Source organism: Stylophora pistillata, chromosome 13, assembly GCF_964205215.1.
Source record: "Stylophora pistillata chromosome 13, jaStyPist1.2, whole genome shotgun sequence".
Classification (NCBI taxonomy): domain Eukaryota; kingdom Metazoa; phylum Cnidaria; class Anthozoa; order Scleractinia; family Pocilloporidae; genus Stylophora; species Stylophora pistillata.
The window spans coordinates 21,363,902-21,384,114 of record NC_142531.1 but is presented as its reverse complement, the minus strand read 5'-3'; the positions used below and the strand labels follow the sequence as shown (position 1 = coordinate 21,384,114).

Here is a 20,213-nt window from a genome sequence, read left to right as displayed (position 1 = left end):
GATCTCAATGGGATTTCAATTAAACTTTCCATCTTTTTTCTATGACACAAAAAGTCCTAGAGTACTCATTAAGGTAGCGATCTGCACCCCTGCTAATAGTCAGTCACATTTATTTTGCGTTTTTTTTTTTTTTTTTTTTCACAATTTACCGAAAATTGCCCAATACGATGTATCTGTTACTGTACGGTATGCTGTGATCTACGTCAGTAGGCTTACGGAGTTTACATCAACAAGTTTGTTAGTGCGCAGTTGTACTGTTTCTCCTCCTAGATCACCCATCATGTGTCAAGGAATCAAAGTTACTGATTAAAACCTGATACTTGAGCCAAAAACAAAACATTCTCTTTAGTTATGAATTAGGCAAGGCGGCTTCGTTTGAATTTCAACACACCAACATACCGACAAATTTTGATTCGCTCCCATCAAGAAGTTCGAAAGATGGACGCGTCATGAGTTTTAAATTTCGCTTCGCGGTTGGCATAACTGTTTTTGGTCTGGATCTGTGTAATCAAGAAGGCTTTTATAAATTTACTAAACGCGACTGAAATTTAACCAGTTTACAAATAGGTCTCTTTTTCTCAAAAGTACAAATGGTGAAGAAAATAACTGTTCTGTGAATTCTTAACACCAACACATTTTTTAATTTTGGCGAAAGCAGTTTAAGCGGTTGATTAACCAAATTTTTGGGTAGAAAATTGCAATTATTTTCAAACAAATCCTTATTTACCTCATTATATGAGATTTTTTTTTTGATAAAATACGGTTTTTCTTCGACTCCGCTTTCGCTTGTTAAAGAATATAACGGTTATCCTCAGCAATTAATTTGTGATCTACGTAATCTGTGAGGATGGCTACGACAGGATCATAGGTAACTCCCCATCGAGAACAAAAAATACCGCGTCAACATGAGTATTTTTTTTAACACTGCAGAATATTTCGAGTCTTGGCCTGTGACCCCAGATTGAGCGAATGTTATTATGCAGTAATTTGTGGGGGAGAGAGTGGGGGCGGACTTAAAAAACATTTAATGGAGTCTGGCGAAAGGAAATGCATTACAATTTGAAAAGACGAGCTCATTTCGATGTTCGATTACGACGTTGGGAAAGTCCACTTTTCATAAAAGAAATCTCAGTGAAAGGGAAATAGTAAACAATGTGCAGTATTGTAAATAATCATGTCAGGAAGTATTAAGAGGTAAGCAAATACATGTGCTTTCAGCTGGTGTTCGCAAAGCCAAGAAATTATTTAACAACAGGGAGGATTCACAAACTTCGCTTAAAACCTACTACTACATCTGCAACTGCCTCCACTTGTATTACCATTTATACCAAATTCTGCTACATAACAGCATCTCATTGGCATTGCAAAATAACTCATAAAATTCTGAATTTGGGACTGGTTTTCACTTTTTTTTAGAAGAGTCCATAAAAAAAAATCAAACTCTAAATAACAATATCAACAAAAATATTAAAAATTAGTTAGCCAAACTCTGCTGGAATAAAAACGTTCTGCCAAACCTTCATATGATTTCTTTTTTTCTCGCTGGACTCGTCCAGGTTTTAAGGTACTCATACATACATGGACAAGGCGAACTGTTGGACAGTTCCTGAAATAATCTTGTCGAGACTTCAGGCTTTGAATACTTGAGTACTTTTGATCTAAAGAAAATTAAAAGTGGCAAGAAAGCGGCAATGTTTTTGCGCTGCGGTCATGAGTAATTGAAAACTTGTCAGGAGGTTCCGAAATTATCATATCAATGTTAAGCCTACGTTTCAAATTTGCGGTAATACGCATAAAAAGCCTGTGTGTACAACATCACCGTGCTAAGGTTTTTATCCGAAGCCGTCAATTGATTTGAAAACCTCATTATACATTAAGTTATTTAAGTACCATAATGGCAAAAACGGAACAATTATAAAGTCGGAGATAAGGGGAATTCTCTAGATATCTGCTTTTGGACCAGCTTGCCAAACACGCATTTGACAACCAGCAGGTGAAATGATTGATGTGTGGGTAAAACCATTAAGTTTTCCACATGTGCAGCAAAATAAAAACAAAAAAAATCGCTTCAGAATAATGTCGTAACAAACAAAAAAGGCGTAAAGCTAGCGATAATTTGCCGAAAAGGAATTTCCTTCCTACGATTATCTACTTCTTTCTTCTTAAACAAAAGAGAAACTTTTAAGCGATTTTAAGAACGTGTTTCGGAACTTCTGTCCTATTACCGGTAGTTAAATATAGTTGACATGTTTAATATTCGAGGCTTGGGACCATGAAATTACTTGGAGGTAATAATTTAATGGCTTACATTTCATAGACGCAGGTACTTGTGTGCATGAGATTTCAAATGTCGATACCTCTAGAAACTTCTGGTCCGAATCGCGTCGAAGACTTATCAGTATGATCTACCAATCCCATCTAAGATATTTACCTTCAATGTCACTAATTTTCGTAATTCACAGACATTAATACGTACAGGACCAACGATGGTGCAGAGTCGTCTGGGCTCCCGTAAAATAGAAAACGTTTTTTCGCCCGGTGCATGCAATCTGTTTATCGAAAAATTGAGTGGAATAAACTAAGTACCTCGCACATTCATTCAGTTTAGAGTTACGACAGATTTTTGTGCCGAGTCATCTGCATTAAGAGAACTTTCTTCACAGAAGGTTTTATTATTGAAAAGTCTTCATTAATTTCATCTTCAGCCTTCACGCATAAATTAAACGCATAAATTAAAGCAATCTTATTAAATTAAACTTATTGAAATTTGATGGTTTGAAAATAGGATATTAAAACTTGAAAGTCAAGTTGATATTTCATTTTTTGGCCACAGATGTCAAAAACGCAAAAATAACTTTTTAGCTGTCAATTATATCATTGTCCAACGTGGCTTTCATACTTTAAAAGGAAGCTGTATATTATAATTTTAAATGCACGATTCTACGGATGGAAATATGAGCTTAACAACCACACAAGTTGTATTGCTTGTAGACCTAGCGGACGTAATAAATATAAATTTTCCCGATGGAAAAACATTTTTGACGCTAAAAACAGTCTATAATAAATTCAAGAGAATGAAATTTTAGCAGCAGGGGTCTGACACAAAGAATATCATTTTTGGATTCCTTAAAACAAATAGAGTTCGCATCATGAAGAAACATATGATGCACGATCCTCGCAGTTGATAGCGCTATTTAAGCAATAGCGAAAATCAGACCTGAAAAAAATCAGGCCTGTACGGGATTCGAACCACTGACCTCTGCGATACTAGTGCAGCGCTCTACCAATTGAGCTAACAAGCCAACTGGGAGCAGGCCGTTAAGTTGATTCGTAATAAACCCGTGAAAGTGATAAATGAGATACAATGAAATATATGAAGTTCATATATTTTGTACTGCGGTATTAGATACATATGATGCACGATCCTCGCAGTAGATAGCGCTATTTGAGCAATAGCGAAGATCAGACCTGAAAAAAATCAGGCCTGTACGGGATTCGAACCACTGCGAATCAACTTAACGGCCTGCTCCCAGTTGGCTTGTTAGCTCAATTGGTAGAGCGCTGCACTAGTATCGCAGAGGTCAGTGGTTCGAATCCCGTACAGGCCTGATTTTTTTCAGGTCTGATTCTCGCTATTGCTTAAATAGCGTTATCTACTGCGAGGATCGTGCATCATATGTATCTAATACCGCAGTACAAAATATATGAACTTCATATATTTCATTGTATCTCATTTATCACTTTCACGGGTTTATTACGAATCGACTTAACGGCCTGCTCCCAGTTGGCTTGTTAGCTCAATTGGTAGAGCGCTGCACTAGTATCGCAGAGGTCAGTGGTTCGAATCCCGTACAGGCCTGATTTTTTTCAGGTCTGATTCTCGCTATTGCTTAAATAGCGCTATCTACTGCGAGGATCGTGCATCATATGTATCTAATACCGCAGTACAAAATATATGAACTTCATATATTTCATTGTATCTAATCATGAAGAAAAGAAGGTATTATTTAAAACTAGAAGAAATTAAGCTGGTTTTAAACGGTTAGATGAAATTCGTCAGAATAAAGTAAAGATCTATTGATTTAAGGTGCGATAAGTAGTTGTGACGAAGATAAATTTTCCTTAAATTATTTCTAATTTTTGGTGGAGAACGAGGCGAAATTCATCTCGAAAAAATGCACAATTATGCTTCTTTCGTAATAATCGAGTAAAAGGCTTTTTTTCGCTTTGGATTAGTTTACCTTAGTCAGAATTTCTGCATTTACACCTGCAGACGTTTGCAATGAGCTCCATTTCCTTTCTGAAATCCATGTCAGTTCTATTTATGCATGGGATGTCCACGTGACAAAGAAATGTCTTGGTAAACAATTACTGTAATATCGAATTCAACAAAAACACTATAAATATATATATATATAAAGTGTGACTTGATTTTCGTAGAACAGTGCTCAATACATAGAAGTAGAGCGAAGTATATATTGTGGGAGGAAAAAGACAAGTAAACTACAAGTTCATCCCTACAAGCCTGTTTCGTGGTCGCCCACTCATCAGGGGATTTGCAAGCCTTTTTTGTTCTTTTGTCGGCAGTTGCATGTCTTGTTGTTATCAATGGTAGTGGCGGCGCCACCGCCACTACCATTGATAACAACAAGACATGCAACTGCCGACAAAAGAACACATGCCCGCTCGACGGAAACTGCCTGCAACCATCAGTAATCTACCAAGCCTCCGTTACACGCAAAGACAACAACACGACAGAAACGTACATCGGACTCACAGAGAATGACTTCAAAACAAGATACAGAAACCACACCGCATCATTCCGCCACGCTAAACACAGAAACTCTACCGAACTCAGCAAGCACATCTGGACCCTCAAAGACAACAACATCGATCACTTTATTTCTGGGCGCATTCTCTCATCGCACTCACCGTATAACAGCTCAACTAAAAGATGTAACCTCTGCCTCAAAGAAAAATTCCTAATCATCTGCCGGCCCGAACTATCAACACTAAACAAACGTAATGAACTCGTGTCTTCATGCCGCCACAGAAGCAAAACCCTCCTACGCAGCAACTAAACTGTCAATTTCGCGCTGCATAAATTAGACTAGTTAGATCATGCAAATTATATTGTATATAAGCAATGGTAAAGTTTATTCTCATTAAATCCCCTGATGAGTGGGCGACCACGAAACAGGCTTATAGGAATGAACTTGTAGTTTACTTGTCTTTTTCCTCCCACAATATATATATATATATATATATACATAAGAAATATAAGTCCATGAACTCTTACTTCTACCGGGTTGGGCTTAAAATTTATTCGCTTTTGGCATTAGTTATTGTGGTTATAGGATTTCGAAATAAGAGAAAATTTCGGGTGAAGCAAGGGCATTAGGTAATGAAGATGAATTAAAAAAGCAAAAAAAAAAGACTGTACCTTTGTTTAAGACATCTCAACATGATAGCAAGCTTTTCGTTCCTCAGGGAGCTACAAGCAATCCTTAGGTGTGATCATCAAGCCAACTATCTTTAAATGAAAGTGAACCCGGCTTTCACAAACAAGAAATGGATTGGGTGCATTTAAAGCTGAATCGTTTACGTAATAGCAGCTTCGAGAAATTGTAAAGGTTATGAACCTAGGTGCTCTCTATCGATGGTTATCGCGAGTTCGCAAAATTTGCCGCCCCTTCTCGGACTTCTCGTGTTTCAAGTGGAAGACAAGAAGAGAATTAATTTAGTTGTGAAATTTAGTATTTCATTTCAAATGAAATTGTAAGGGAAAGAAATATTGTTTGAGTTAATCTCTGCTCTCTCTATCGTATTTTTCCTTTAAAACAAAGACATGCTTATTGAGACTAATCCTTTTAGTTATTAATTTCTTGAAAAAATTGTGTTTTACTAGTAATTTACTAGTGGCGTATGTAAAGAATGGCGCTAAGTTATCAATCACTTTCGTAAAAATATCGATAACAGTGAACAGTTACAAAGAGGAGTCTTCTAACGGTCGTAATAGCCTTTTGGGTATGACTTTAAGAGAGCTAAACCTTCATAAAACGTCCCATTTATTTTCTTGAATTACTCTGATCAATCAGTTAGTGAATAATAAATCTAAAACCCTATAAACATACTACAATGACAGAGTGGCCCACGGTGACAAGCCAAGTCTCGTATGATTACCGCCGGGCAAAGATTTCTAGAAATGTACTTCAGCCATATCAATGTAATTTTGAACGACTTTAGACAAAATATGTCTTATTTAAATGGATAGTGGTCAAACTATCAGATTTTTATCTAATCTTTTCTGAATCCTTCATTTTAGTAGACTGTGACTAATTATGGTGTGGCTTGCTTGAAAACAGACTCTCTTTTAGGAGCAGGAAATCAGTTAAAGCGTATGTTGTCAATTGCTTACGTTCGAGAGAGACATATAGTAAGCTGTTGTGAAAACTATCTTACACATTATTATTACTTGAACATCAGATTATTATACACGATCTATTCAAGCATAACTGACTTAAAGTGTTACTTTCCAAATTGGTTTTATCTTTATAATCCTTGTGGTCGAATTAACAGCTACTCAGAGGTATCTGCACGAATTTTGGTGGATTTATAATTTATCGCATTTGATCATCGAAAGTTCCCGTCGATTTAAGTGTACTATGGGAGGTTTGACTTCGTGCTGTGTGATTATTTTTGTCAGACTGTCTGTTTCACATTTGGGCCTAACGTCAGCAGAAGAAAGGAAATGGTCACGGCTTATTTTCAGTGAAGTATTCTCCTTGAAATTTGAATTAGTTTCTAAGAGTTAATTGAACTGCTATTATAACATAACCAAAGTAAAGCGTGCGCTCTGATTGGTCAATTTAGCGTCCCCCATTTGCCCATGGGTGTACGCTGCTGACGTGAGCAAATGCAAAGACTATTTTTACGTGCGCGTAAGATTTTTTTACGGTCGCGTAAGATTTGTTAAATAAAAGGGAACTCTTTAGCTACAATGTATCAATGTTATGTTATAAAACAAATGGTAAACATCACAGCGTACACTATTGAATTATGGATGCACTTGGGAGGTTTGCTAAGCACTCAAGAAGCTAGAGTCGCTCTCGGCTATCGCCTCGAGCGACTCTTACGCTTCTTTCGTGCTTAGCAACCTCCCTCGTGCATCCATAAGTCAATAGTGTACGCTGTGGTGTTTACCATTTGTTAAATAGAAAATGTGCACATGCACGTCCTAGGATCGGTGGATTGAGCCGGTCAATTTTCACTCCATATCTAGAAACAATAATCCCTAGCACTTCAGGCAAATGAAAAAACGCTTAGGTAACAAGTATTCTTCCAATGACAGAGCGAAAGAGAAAGGAAGTTTACATATCAACAGCCACGCCAATGCTGTTAAGCTTTGACGAACGATGACCTCAATGTCTGGGAAGATTCACCAGCCGTTTGTAAATACATTTTGAATCTGCAACCTACCGTTTTCTTGAAAAGGTCATATTATTTTTCAGCCAAACTCAAATAGCCCCACTCTGTCCTCGATCATTTTAATTTTATGAACAATGAGATCAAAGTAGCAGGTTTTGGTGCGATTGAGTAGAAAAATGAGGTATCAGATTGACAGATAATAGTCTCAACTCATCCGCTCTGTAAAACTGACAGCTTTCTCCAAAGCCGATGAGTACATTTGACATGCATATCATTTTTGGCTATTTCGAATGGCGTACAATCTACTTTCGGGAGGCTGTTAACATCTCAGATGTGATCAAAATGATGCCAACATAAATAAACGTATATCTAGAGGTGTTTCCTAACTACTTCCACTTACAGAGTAACTTGATCAATTAACTGCCCTCAAGGGTCCGTCAGCAGCTTTAGTTGACGATTCAGCAGGGCTAACCCCTTGGTTCAAAATTTGCTCTACGGATTAAAAGCAAAAGGATTCAGTGAGAGGATTTGGATTTGTCAAATGAAGCTTCCATACGGGAGTTCTGAAAGGAGAGCTTTGTTTGCTAGCAGAACAAGGGTAGAGGTAATCTGGTAATAAAAGAAGTAATGTCCAAGTTGATATGACGTAATAATTTGGATATACATTTCGTTACCCCCACCGATGCAGCCCCAAACAGTTTCTTTAGAAACTATCAGCCTTTATTTATTGATATGACGTAAATGCGACATGCAGAAAACAGCCTGGTGATCGCATTTTGTATTGATGAGTGACTGAGTTCGGTTTAGCCAAATCAGAAAACAAACAAATAATCGATACGGAGTGAATGAAGAGAAACCCATCAAGTTTACTTGGTCAGTAGGTAACGCTACAAATCTTTCGACCAAGTTTTGTTTCATTAGAATACAGAATATTTATTGCAACTGATACACGCTCTAAGTATGCAATTATTCTAGCTGTACACAATTGGTTTCAATTGCTGTTGACAAATAATAAACCTTTCCAGAAGTCAATCATAAAGATATCAAATGTCTTATCTGAAGTAGGCCTTCCAAATATTTGGCTCAAATATTTCAATTAATTCGAATTGTATTTGATTATCTACTTAGATAAGACAAATAAATCTATTGATGGAGTGAATTTCTTGTAAAGCAGTTATCGTCGTTTGAAACAATTTTGACCGTTTCATCCAAATTCTACGACACCTCCAAAGTTTAGTCGCAGGTCTGACAACTATTTCTGATCTGTTGGTTTTCAAGGTCTCGAGGTCGGCATGTGCAAAATCGATTAAAATGCTCAAATTTCCCTAACTATTTCCATGGAATATTGGGACTCTTGCCAGTTATTTCTCAGTTTTCAATGGGTTTTCATCGATCGTTATTAGAAACTTCTGTCTTGAAAAGGTATGGTCAGATGTTAGACAAGATATGGACTCAAATAACTTTGTTGACGAGCAAAGCGCTATTAGATGAAAGAAATTGGAGTGAAATTTTGACCGAGTATTATGTTGGATTCTGGCAATATCATTTTAATAAGAAGAAAAAAAGGATTGATGTGCTCCAGTTGAAGGATTTAAGCTGTTCATTTCAAAAGCAAAAATTGCGCCAAGTCTAGCCTACTGTATTCGTGCTGGAATTTGACAAATTCTTCTAAGCATATGTTTTGCATCAATTTATGTCTTATATAAGTAGCGAATTTTCTTCTTTACTGCGTAATGGTAAAGCTTCAACAAAAATAGCCATGCAGTTTACATTTCCAAGCTGTTTCAGTTTCAATCGCATCTCCGCTTCAAAAATCTTCAGTATTAAACTGACGTCAAGATTTGACAATACCTTCCATTTGTTAAGTTTAATTTAATTTAATTTAATTTAATAACTTCGCCGACAGGCAGGGACGCCGCAACAGCTTGCGCCAATTACTGCGGGCCCAGTAAACCCACCCATCCCATCCCACCCCAGGAGAGGACATCCATCACACAGTAATCTCGTGCGTGGAAAATTAACTTCTCCTGCCCCTAACTCTACAGGAGACGGGACCTCTATTTATTCGTCCCTATCCGAGAAGACTAGAATATCTAACCATTTCTTGATGTTATAGAAAGGTAGCAAATTCTTCTCAATTATTTTAAGACCCTGAGTGTTGGTCCGGCCGGGGCTCGAACCCTCGACCTCCCGCACAACAGTCCAGCGCTCTATCCAAGTTTAAAGGTAGAAAGTATTGGGAACTGCAGAATCCGGTTTTGGCCGCGCGTTTTAATGATGACCGCACCTTTTTTGCGTGTTAGCATCGGTTTTTTTTTTTATTGACTTAGAACAATAGGTGACAAAGACGCGTTCGTCATCACCATTCTCAGTTTAAGCGACTTTGAAAGAATGAAAAACCAAACTAAAGTAAACTGAATAAAGGCTGCTAGTTTCTAAAGAAACTGTTTGGGGCTGCGTCGGTGGGGGAAACAAAATAATTTCAATATATCAACAAAGTTGGAATGCTAAATTGGCCACCGTTACGATTATAAAAGCTGACGTTTCGAGCGTTAGCCCTTCGTCGGAGCGAATAGAGGAATTGTGGGTTGTGTGTGCTAAACTGATATTAGATCCATGATTTATTTCCCTTCCTCTAAACCAAGAATGCGCACCCCTAGAGTATTTGGAGATATAATTTTAATATGACCACTGTATCCTCATGTTCACAGCACGGCTTGAATGTTCACAGTATGCAGCGGCTAGATTGTGGATCAAAGAAATCAATGACAAGTCTTTCTAACACCACTGAGTTGATAACACACAGGAATGCATTATAACTAACTTATATTTAACTTCAAAAGTTATGAATCGAACCGAAATAGTATTCTTGGTTTTCATATATAAATAGCGAGACTTCGCCACCATTTCGTAAGTAATCAATTGGCGTTGGATAAGGCAAGACACAACAGATTTTCTTTTGTCACTCCATCACATATTTAATTCGCATAGAAGCACCAAAGGAGTTTCACACAGATGAAAGTGTTTACTTCAATTACGCCTATAAAATTACATTTATGCATTATCCTCAGTATTCCCCTTTTGATCGTAATTACAGACCCTTTCTTTCCTATTCAATTTCATGAATGACTTTTAATTTTCACGCGACAACGTGAAGGCTTCTTATGCCAAGTTGCAATACCTTGATACTTTAAAATAGTCATGACGAAGTATTCAAAAGTTACCGTTTCCATTAGATACACAAAAAAGTACTTCTGAAAACAAAATAACTTGCAAAGGCCATAGCCAAAAATTTTAGAGCATTTCTAACCTCTACGAAAGTCATCGAAATATTAAAAACAAGCCTTCTGTTAGGGCTTGCAAATGTACTAGAGAATATATTAGTCTCTTACGAAATTACAGTTAACCGCCTCCCGGTTAGATCAATTGGTTAGAGCGCCGGAGTTTGTTGTGCGGGAGGTCGAGGGTTCGAGCCTCAGCCGGACCAATAGTCACGGTCTTAAAATAAGTGAGGAGAATTTGCTACCTTTCTATAATCAAAAAATGGATAGGCATTCTAGTCTTCTCGGATAAGGACGAATAAACTGTAGGCCCCGTCTTCTGCAGTGTTAGGGGTAGGAGACGTTAATTTCCCACGCACTGGATTACTGTGTAGTGGATGTCCTCCCCTGGGTGGGATAGGTGGGTGTTGGCCCTGAAAAGCCCCTATGGGGAGTGGTCAAAGAACCTATGTATGTATACATGTATGTATGTATGGTTATTTTAAAAAATGGAGGCATCTTGTACAAAGTTCAAGATTTCACGGCGTGGTGGTTTGATTCCAAATGCTGGGTCACTTAAATTCAAACATCACCAAAAAAATTTAAAGTGGAATTCTGTTCTCATAGAATGACACTTACGTACTAAGAAGATTGGATATAAATGACCAAATGAACTACGAAATTACACCAAAAGTAACTTAACAATTGGTTCCTTAACTGCAAAAGACTTACAATCACTTTCGATCAACTCAGGAAGCCCATTAAAGTTCTTAATTTAAAGCAACAGCTTTACAGCACTTGAGTGCCTTTCACCAAATGACATGAAATATATGAAATTTTTCTCTATGTGAAAATTATTGTTATACCGCGCCCTCCGATTGGTCATTTAAATTTCGTTTGGTATGTGTTTCAAGCGCGTACTTCCTTTTCATTGGTTTATCAGTATATTGAGCTATCTTTAAGATTCGGAAAACACTCGAAAATCTTTCTCGATCATGTCAATTTGCCAGTGGCAATTACTAACCAACACAATTTGTGGCCTATTTCTTATGCCGCACAAACTAAACACACAGGGCGCTTATTTAAACGCAAGCAGTGGCCCGTATATATTCTCTATAAGAGGTTAATTTTCATTGAATAAAAGTCATTCCACTGTCAGCGCTCTTGACACTGTTCGCAAAAATAAATGTTCAGGTTAAAGATTCAGCTAAATTCAAGATAACATAGGGCGTAGTTTTGTTACACAACGGCTAAACTTTGTTTAAAAGAACCAGCCCTGTTACAAACTTTATCTTTGCTGAAGTGAACCCTTTCGCTTTTTACACCAGACAATCGCTCCTACACAGCTGCTGCAGATATAGATACCAGTTTGCTTCTTACTTACGCTCAAAAAGAGGCATGGGCGAAGTTTATATAACATATCCACCAAGGGTTTTTCGCTGAGAGGAAAGACAGAAAAAATAAGTGCATACCTCGCCAATTTTGAATTATTTCTAGACCTACCTGCTGATGAGTGGAGTGTTCTGAAGATCAGACGAAAATTGTCAACAACTTTCCAAACGTCTGCCTCAATACTTTTCCATAAATTCTCTAGTGCTTTCTGAGGCCCTTCAGTTATAAAAAAAAGGACTGAGGACTTTGAATTTTCGTTAGGTTGTAAACAAAACTGTGACAAACCACAAAAACAGCTAACCGCAATTTAAGGTCTTAGTAGAATTTGACAAACAGATTACTATAGCGATCAAAGTTTAAGTTGCGAAACAAGTTCCTTTTTCTCATTTAAGCTGATCCTCAGCTAGAGAAAAAACTTCCACAATTTGAAGCTATTTCGAAATAACGAGAGTGTACAAACGTGAATCACCTGCTATCACAGTCGAGAACAAGTTCTTCCGTATGATACGAGAAAAATCTAGAATTAATTAGTTAGTTTAAATTCATTATTCATTTAGAACACTTAGCTTAGTGGGCTTGAGATAAAATATTTAAATTTCTTGAACAAGGTGGAGAATATTTCTTTGAAACTCTCCTGTAAACTACGTGAACGTGATTAGTGATGTTTTTTGGACAAATTTTGGTTGGATAGTTTGGAATGTGGACAATTCTTAATAATTGAAAAAAAAAAACAAAAAAAAATGGAAGTTGGTGGATTAACTACAGTTTAGATTCAAATCTCCGGGCGACATTAAGATTTACATCTTGTTAACAATATTTTCTTTGCTTCTTAACGATAGTCGAGAGTTTGATGACTGATAAATTCATAGAAGTGATACTGAGAATCTTTAAATCAGGTTATTGAGAACATTATCAATTTCGGAGCGGGAAGTAAAAACACTTGGTAAGTCAAATGTGCCAAGAGAATTTTTTACAATGCTTCAAAGCACAGTATCATACTAAGAAATACTCGATAATTAAAAGTAACACTTGTGCGACCATACAATTCAAATAAAGTGCAGTTGAAATAACCCGTTTCCGTCAAAGAAATATTAAGTGTTAAGTTAGCTCGAAAATGATTTTCATGAAAAATGGATGAGATATCTATTGTTCTAGCATCAAAAGGCAGTCACCTTACAGTCAATACGACTGCGCAATTTCAAATTCCCTTCCTATAGAAATTAAGATTGACCCGATAAAAGAAATAAAATAAATTATTTCCTAAAGGTCTTAAAGGCAAGCTAACGGCATTGCTTGATGCTAAGCCTTGTAATTCTTGACAAAGTAGCTTTTTCACTCAATTTTCGGTCTCATAAAACCATTTCACTATTACTATCTACAATGATCTTGTTGATAATCCGAAAAAATTGCTAATTTGAGTATTTTGACATCTTTTGAATCTGTTTGCGACCTTAGATAATAGCTCGACTCAACAATGATTTTCACCTGTGGCTTTGCGCTAATAGCACAAGCGATTTCATCACACTTCACCAGATTTGTTTTCGTTGCAATCAGCTTGTTACCGTGTCTTCAATTTGAAGGGGTGAGAAGCTTATTAAGCTTCAAACCATGGTAAGTTTTATAAAGTAAGAAATAATAGTTTTATTAAAAAATAACTATTCCACCAATGAAAAACATTCTCTTCTTCGCTAAGCGCCGCGTCAATTTTCGACTAATACAAAGAAAGACCAAGCTTACGTTTTGTTTACTACAAAATCCACATTAATTATACATAGGAAAGGGCTTATTCATTGTGTCTGTATACAAAATAAATTTTTCTATTCCTTCATAAACATTTTCGAAAATTATGTTAGAAATACGATTTTTCAATAAAAAATTGCATCTAACCATCCACAGTTTGGACTGTTAAGGCTTCAAACACTCGTTGACATCCGAGAAAATTTTCGGGAAATTTTATCTCAATATATCCCCTTTATAATAAAAGCTTTCCGACGAAAATCAATTTTGTTTGAATGAGATATAAATGCGGTATTTTTGTGAAAACCGTGGCAACTGAATCTTAAAAGTACGAGTAATTGAGATAGAAACTTCTAGTTTCCTATGCTTCTTTCTGTTCATTGGTGTTGATATGACATCTCCTAGTATTTAAGAAATCAATTCGTTAAGAAATATTAGTTCAAATCATTAGGAAGATTTTATGGGAGGTAAAAATTTGCCTGGCGGTTTCATTCGAAACGTTAGGTCGCTTTAAGTCAAACATCACAAAAACAACATGTCCAAGAGAATTCTGCTCTCTTGCAATAAGACTTCAAACTACGTGAGAACGTCATGCACTTTATTCCGGGTCGTGCTGGTTTTTACTTGGGGTTCTCACCGCGCTCTGGCGGGGAGGAACGATTCAAAGTTGAACATTATAGGCATTAAGTAATAATTATGCGTTATGCCGCCTTCGAAACGGCAAAAGAGTTCAATTAAACTTCAAAAAGGGGGGTTACACTGAGTGCGGAAGTTGTAGTTCCCATTTTAATGAGTCTCTAGAGCTCGATTCGCACTCTCTCCATTCGCACCCTTTCAAGAGAATTCAACTTGATTTCGCTAAGCTTTGTATGCCGTTTGAAAGAAAGTAACGTAATTTGTCAGCAAGAAATAGTAGCATTCGTTGCAGGGATGGTGCACCCCAAAAATTATCATAACACTTACCAAATTTCCTCAGCCAGTATTGAAGTTGATTTCCCCAAAAATTCAGTTTGAGCGATCGAATTTGAGCCATGCAGCACTATAATTTTAAATTTAGCACAGTCGGAACATTGGGCCAACTGATAGGGGCAGCTCTGAACTTAAATACAGCAGGCACCTTAAGCTGGCGGGATTTTCTGCTGTTACAGTATTGGTCCTTGCGGAGTTCGCCGCGGGGAAGTAGGAAAAAAAAACCATAAACACTACGCTCTTATTTGCATATGTACTCACTGTAAATAATATACCTAATAAAATCGTCACCACGTCCATCAAGAAATTACTTACGAGCTTTAAACCCTTGTATCAGAGTTCAAACAACGTTACTGAATATCATTCATTGCTTTAGACTTTCAAAGGATTGAAAACAGATTAGCATGCCACCGAGAAGAAACAAAGTCACCTGCAACTTCTTCACATTTTCAAGTGACATAACAGAGCAAGGGCATATTTCCCAGAAAGTAAATATGAGTGATAATGATATTATATTCTTTTGATTATAGTCTCGATCTGCCTCCACGGAAAATTCGTTAGAAAGCTAGTTTTCCCTTTATTAGCCATCTACCTCAGTTAAAAACGAATGACTCTACCGGGAAATTGCCATCAAGATTTTTTTTTTTTTTTTGTCTGCGAGCCCAAAAGGAAACTTCAATTTTTCAACCCATAATAAAAGAAATGACTTTCAAGTTTAATGAAAAAAACAATGAATGGGAATTATGGCCATAAAGAGACTGCACTTTGACAGCATTTTAGGACAGTGAACAGTAGTGTTTTTTTTGCTAAGTTCGATAAATGTTAGACGTGAAAATTGAATATCCGTTACGAGTCAGTCAATTTTGTCTAAGCAATGAAAGAAATTAGATGTGACTTGTAATTTCTTACTCCATGGTCCAATCAATTCTTTAAATTAATGTTTGTTCGACTGATGTCCCCCTATTTCGAAATTTGCTAAGAATGCGTTTTCACTGCATCCCTCTAAGGGAATCGAGGGGCAGGTCCTGCTGAACCAATCGAGTTGCACGTAATTGAAATCGCAGCAAGTTAGAAGAAAAACTCCGATAAACGAGAAACAATAATAGCAAATATGTCACAAAATAAAGCATTTTAATAGCGAAATTTTTCTTTTTCAAAGTTATTTATTAAATGGGCACTAAACATGCAAAACGGAAAAACCAATAAAAAAAATTTGGATCACACATTGGGCGGTGAGAATTTCATTTCGATGTTAATCGTTAGTGTTTTCAAGTTCCCTGCTGTCTTTAAATTTTCTTTTACTATGTTGAGAATATAAACAGCAACAAGAGGTCATGGAAAAGGAAATGATTGCAGTTTCGAAGTCTTGATCAATTACAAAGCATTGTGGAAAGTGTTGCGAAACAGTAAATATCAATTTATGAAAGTATGGTCCCTCGTTTCAAGACTCAGCGCATAATATACCCTATCCGTTTCGAGCTTCACGGGGGACAAATTTGGAATCTATAAGCCTTTTATGTAAATACTGATCTTAGAAGGAGGTTAAGTAAATTGAAACGGCCACTAAAGTTTTCGGAAGTTTCTCATCCAGGAAACTTCAATGCCTAACGGCATCATATAAAGTACGAATCTAAACTATAGTTATGGTGATTTTCATATGCAAAGTTAAATATTACTTGCGAGGAAATCAACTTGAATCAAAATTTATTTAGAATGTGTTGCTTTTTACAGCCTTGAGGGTCATGATAGTCGACCAACTTAAGGTAAATATAAGCAGTTAATTTCTTGTGTGGTACTCCAAATGAGATCCATCTCTCGCGAGTGCTTGCGGAAAAGATCTTGGTACTCTACCTTATTTGCTCTTGTATGGTTAGCTAATCGCCCATTACCTTCTTAATGACTCTGTACACCGCTTGAAGAATGAAGGAAATACCGCTTTATGCTTACCGTTTGGGTTCCCAGCGTCCTTTTGCATCTGAGGAAAACGTTTGGGAAATTATCTTTGAAAATTTTTGTCTCTCGAGCTAGACGTTTTTGTGAAGATCCTTGTGGGATGCTAATTAAGACTGTGGGTCCTTAGCTAATTGCAGCAAGTTTAGGCGAACTTTAAAGCACAATAGAGTAAGCTGCCTTAATTAAACATTTCGGCATCTTTTCCATTTAAAATTGTTTCGTTTTGACAGACATTTGACACTTTTCCGTTTGACGCAAGCCGCTCACGGTGTTATCGATTCCCTAATTCATCTCTTGAATTGTGAAAATGATTTTCTGAAGAGGTTTTCTAGATTATTCCAATATGCAGAACAGAAAGCAAAACTAAATATAAAGAAAATTTATGTCATTATCTGTAGAGTCAGATATTTTACAAAACTAAGATTTACTCAGGTCATATTATAACATTTTATATTTTCTTTCCATAGGTGTTTTGAAAATCCACACTTTAAATTTTTTTTTTGTTGGTTTAGTATGTTTCTGCTCTAATCTGCCTTATTTCTCAGTAAAAATTTATGCATTTTATGTTATTTTATGTTTAGTAAGACAATAAAATTCATACTTTTATTTTTTCCTTCTTCTTTAATTCTTGAACAGTTTGTGTCTTTTTGTTCCAAATTTGCACTTACTTCCTAAAAGAGGGAGTTCAAATAGAAAAACCAAGTATTCCTTATCGGTGTTCAGTATTTAATTGTACCAGAATTTCATAACTGAAGATAAAGTAGCAACATAACATATAATATTTTGTCTGCAGTTTAAAGAGATAGATGATTGTTTTAGGACCTTTCATTCTATGAATTTAACCCGTCACTGACTATGAGCAGTGTGGCAGAAATTAGCCTGATTTAAAATATAGCGAAATGAAAATCGGATTTTTTTTTAATGACTTCAGCCATTGGTATCCATTGCAAGAAACGGGTTTGAGGAAAGATAATTTTGTGACAACGGTGGCCAGTGTTTGGATAAAGCGCGGTAACTTTTATTAAGAAATCTACCAGACACCAAAATAGATTTGAACACCTAATAAAAATTGAAAACCATTAAATATGATGACAAATAACATAAGCATCTATTTAAACCTTCAGTGAGGCTGACAATTGAGCTTTTCGTTAAAAGCGTTTTGCAATTCACGACTGGTTCAAATATGCTACTTCGAGAGAACTTTCAAAATATGGAGTATTTAGGTAATGAAACACCACAGGCAATCGATCGCGAAATGTATTCTATAGACAAAATTAACTCGAACAACAATCTATATGGTTTAAAATTAGTCACAATAGTCTCTATGCAAACGAAAAAAAATTTTTACAATGCGTTTGTGACGAGATAAGAGGAATATTTTAAAAGCTTGACAACGTTTTATAGAAATTAGTCGCGCAAAACGTTAAGAAAAGTGTGCGACGTTTTAGCGGCATATTTTCGATACAGGGTCTAATTCAAGACACAGGAAAAGGTCAGTGAATGGGTTCTTTAACAATTGCGTGGTTTAAAAGTGTTAAAGCACACGAGGAGACAGAATCGAGGAAACAGTCCAACAAGACGCCTAATCAACGTAGCCAAATCAAATGTTTAACAATCAATTATCAGGAATAGGTCAAACAAACCAAATGCGAATTGATTTGAAAGAATCTATTCGCATGACTGCACTCGGAGACCTCCGCCCTTCTGTCCAAAAGGTCGACGACAAAATACAAGCTTAGTAAAATACGTGCAAGAAACATTTCGAAGCATTAAAATGTGGTAGCTATCCAATTGTTGGGTTTTATTATGGAATGAAAATTCACACTTTGCCCTTACTTTTAAGAGTTTTCCGACCTTACTATAGCTAAGGTTGAATTGATGAGGTATCGTAGATTGACAATGTAGGGGAAGGTTGGAATCACTGAACAGCTTTTTAAAGTCTTGTTACCATGGTAAACTATCTCACAAAAAACACCCCATCCCCTCCCCCCAGTACAACTGGAGTCATTCGTTTGCAAGTGATTTCAAAAATATTTGTATGATTACAGAGTCCAGCAATTTCTACGAATTCTAGTAGATTTGGCTGTAAGGTTTTTATTCTTGTAAAAGAACTCGAGAACAAATTTGCTCAACAAACTCTCCTATCCATTTGGACCAAAATATTGCATTTTCTTCACAAATGAATCTTTACTGTAGGAAAAAAAGGTAGTAGCTTACTGCATAACAACTTGAGCTAAATTGTCCTTCACGGTAAATGCTTTTATCGATGAGCTTACAACTGCTATGGTCACATGTCGTCCGTTTTTGTTTTTTTTTGTGTTTTGTTTTGTGTTTTGTGTTTATTTTATTTTATTTTTTTTTTTCATCTTCTTAGAAGATTGCCTGTTTATCATTGGTAGTTTAGCGGAGTGTTCTTAAAGTGCCTATGACAGGAATTTTTTCTCGGTTTTTCTCAGCTTGATGCATATAAAAAACGATTATAACCTTTAATCCGGCCGGAAATGTCTTCAAACCCCTTTTTTTAAGTTCAAAACACGCGCTATCTGCGAACGAAATTGTCCCCTCTTCCGCGCGGCCTAACCGTCTCGTGATTTTCTTTCGTGACGTCAAGTTATGTACAGCCATCGAAACCAACATGGATGACAGTGCGGCGAAAATAGTGATTCTATAATCTACAGAATCAGCAGAATGACACTCGTTCAAATGAATGAATGAATGACTCGCCTCTCATCTCCACACGTTCCGCAACTTGGTGTTTTGTGCACACAAAATTACGTCACGAGGCTGTCGCAAGGGTTGAACTAGGTCCCAGACCCCAAAAAAATTTTCACCACAAATTAGTACTTTTTAGAGCACAAAAATGCAGGCTTGAAAACGTTTCCGCCGATTGAAGGTTAGAACCGTTTTTATATGCATCAAGCTAAGAAAAAACCGAGAAAGAAAATTCATGTCATAGGCACTTTAAAACAGAGCAATCAAGAAAACGAACTTCATTTCAAAAGATTAAGGGTTTGGATATTCCCTTCTTCCTTGAAAGAAAAACATACCTAATACACCCACTTTAAAAATTAGCCATTACTAAGAATATTTCGCTTTACGTGTTACGAATAAATTGTCTTAATTAAACTTTAGCGACAGATCATTCGCACCCTTTTAGTAATTGCTTTTAACAGGTTGAAGATGAATTAACTAATATGTTCGTCGTGATCATGTAACCAAAATATTTTCTTAAATCTAAACCCTCTGAATTATAAAATTAACAGCGAATTTATTGCAGCAAAAAAAATAAACACCACATCGTGTTGTCTGAAAAAGTTTCATTTTCCCTGAAAAGTGGCGCCTTCCGGTCGAGACATTGCAACTTGTCAGAGTTGCCTAATTTGATTAGTCTCCAGAAATACAAATGTCTATAAAATTGAAAATTTTGTAGATTAAAAATTTTAAGTAATATATCTCTTGAACTATATTTTCATG

At 36.4% G+C, this 20,213-nt stretch overlaps 2 protein-coding genes across 5 annotated transcripts in view; both read right to left on the bottom strand.

Moving 5' to 3' along the window:
- LOC111320080 (uncharacterized) overlaps positions 1-20,213 on the bottom strand; it is a 38,785-nt gene that overhangs the window by 8,676 nt on the left and 9,896 nt on the right. The window contains exons 1-3 of one of the 4 annotated variants that reach the window (XM_088743953.1): positions 7,829-7,922; positions 5,444-5,533; positions 4,242-4,371 (exon numbers count right to left, since the gene is read on the bottom strand). The exons of 1 other annotated variant lie outside the window; for it this stretch is intronic. The gene's annotated coding sequence lies outside the window, so the exon portion shown is untranslated. Of the gene's footprint in view, positions 1-4,241; positions 4,372-5,443; positions 5,534-7,828; positions 7,927-20,213 lie in introns of those variants that run through there. 2 more of the 4 variants (XM_088743951.1, XM_088743952.1) reach the window with 2 other exon arrangements.
- LOC111329346 (uncharacterized) overlaps positions 1-20,213 on the bottom strand; it is a 93,795-nt gene that overhangs the window by 63,713 nt on the left and 9,869 nt on the right. The window contains exon 2 of the mRNA XM_088743947.1: positions 7,829-7,920. The gene's annotated coding sequence lies outside the window, so the exon portion shown is untranslated. The remainder of the gene's footprint in view (positions 1-7,828; positions 7,921-20,213) is intronic.